Source organism: Pyxicephalus adspersus, chromosome 3 (genome assembly GCF_032062135.1).
Source record: "Pyxicephalus adspersus chromosome 3, UCB_Pads_2.0, whole genome shotgun sequence".
Lineage (NCBI taxonomy): Eukaryota > Metazoa > Chordata > Amphibia > Anura > Pyxicephalidae > Pyxicephalus > Pyxicephalus adspersus.
Window position 1 is genome coordinate 149,258,005 of NC_092860.1, and position 1,904 is coordinate 149,259,908.

Sequence of the window (1,904 nt, forward strand, 5' to 3'; positions counted from 1 at the left end):
TGCAACCATATCCTGGTTACCAATCCTTCTCGTAGTAATGTAACTAGTTTTGAATGAATCGATGAGCTGCATTCTATTTTCCAAACCATTTATTCCTACATGAGACAACATGGCTGCCTCTAGTACACGATATAAAAAAGACATGATTAAGTTTTTTTAAATTGCGACATCGTTTCTGTTACTCTGGGGTCATTCCTTCAAAGTACCCCTTATCTGCCCATCTCACAAGAGATAGCTGGCAAACAATATTAATGACCAAGTAAACCACCCCCATCCAAGAAAATACAGGCATCTACCATGCTTACAGTGCTATGTTGTGTAGCTTCTGTGTTTAAAGTTACCCTTCCATATTCATGGGGATCATTTACTTAGAAAGCAGTGACATCACCAACCAAAAATGACATGATGTTCAATAATGTCAAATAGCCACCATCTAGTCCAATAGAACATAACATCTCCGTAATAATGGCTTCCAGATTGCCTGTATTTTTTATAATTGTGATATACTCTTTGTTGTGTTTTTATTTTTTGTGTATTGTTAGCTTTTAAAACGGTGATTGAAATCACGGTTTTAAATAGTTTTTAGATTTTATTATGTGTTGCAAGGTAGACGTAGCATATAAAGTGTCTATATCTTAAGGCCCAGGACATGCCGCTCTGGAAGCATTCTGTCCGTACAGCGTGGCATGTGGGCTCATAGATAATGTAGAGCTTGGTGAATTATCTATGCATGGATTTAGTTTAAACTGTGCCTCTTAGAAAGGTTAGAGACTAGCAGATGTTCCATGGAGAGAATTCTAGAATATATGCCACAGTCTTCTTGACAGTTGTAGGTATCTGATGAGATTTTTTTAATTGTAGATCTCATTTGTTAGTGGTATTTAGATACCCACCTGACCTGCATGACCAAATATCTGTTCCTGAGGTCTCATCCAAGCATTTTCTGTACCACTTTCATTGTATATAAAGGTTACATAAATAAAGGGGTGCAGTTTGCTGCTGGTAGGTGGCATCTGAAGAGCTTTCTTTAACCATCAAGATGACAAATGATCCAGTAGTCTGGATTTACTGATAATTCATTAGTATTGAAAAGTGTTCCAAGCTATGAAACTTTTTGATGTTTTTGAGCAGTTGCCTAGATTTGTTTTTGATGAACCCAATGGAATTTGGGATACCCACCTATGTGGTCTTCTAAGGACTTCAAGTTTCTACTGGCCTAAGACTTGGTTTTGGTCTATAGACTGGTTGGTAATAACAAAATTTTGTGCCAGGACTCTGAAGAAGCTTGTGCACCCCAATTTAAATATATTGATTAAAAAATTATAATTGGCTTTGAATACCTTTTAGTAAAGCAATGGGCTAAGAGCTCTGTTGGTGATCAAATAAAAGATTGGTTTTATATTTTTACAAGAAATTTGGAAACCTTTAGATGGGAAGCAGTTGTTCTGATTCTAATCTTTTTGAATCACTTGAAAGCCATTGTATGGCTACCCAAGAACTTTAATTTACTTGAATTTTTTTAAATAAAATTTTATTGGGAAGTGTGCCATGACGACTTGTTTGCAATAATACCCAGGGTATGAAGCCTTGGACTTCTGTTGGCGTGCATCCTTCCATTAAATACTTTCCAAGTTTCTTGTTGTGGGGTAAAACCATTTTAATGTCCCCAATTCTACCACCAACTTTTATAAATACAAGTGAGGGCCCTCCAAAAAGAGGACCACCGCTATTTCCAACCTTCATAACACTGCTAGTCTCTAACGCTGGAGATTGTATCATGAAAGCCATACTGACTTAGAATAGTATTATAGACTAAATATAATAATGGAGACGTAAATTGTATCCATATGGCCTCCAGAATGAGCGTGGACCACTTTCACATAAAAAATGTGATTTGAAATAGG

The 1,904-nt window shown here is 36.4% G+C and overlaps 1 protein-coding gene across 1 annotated transcript in view; it reads left to right on the forward strand.

Moving 5' to 3' along the window:
* DNAAF9 (dynein axonemal assembly factor 9) overlaps positions 1-911 on the forward strand; it is a gene marked incomplete at its 5' end in the record, with an annotated part of 64,528 nt that extends 63,617 nt beyond the window's left edge. Inside the window, 1 exon segment of the mRNA XM_072406657.1 lies at positions 1-911.
* Between the last annotated feature and the right edge of the window lie 993 nt (positions 912-1,904).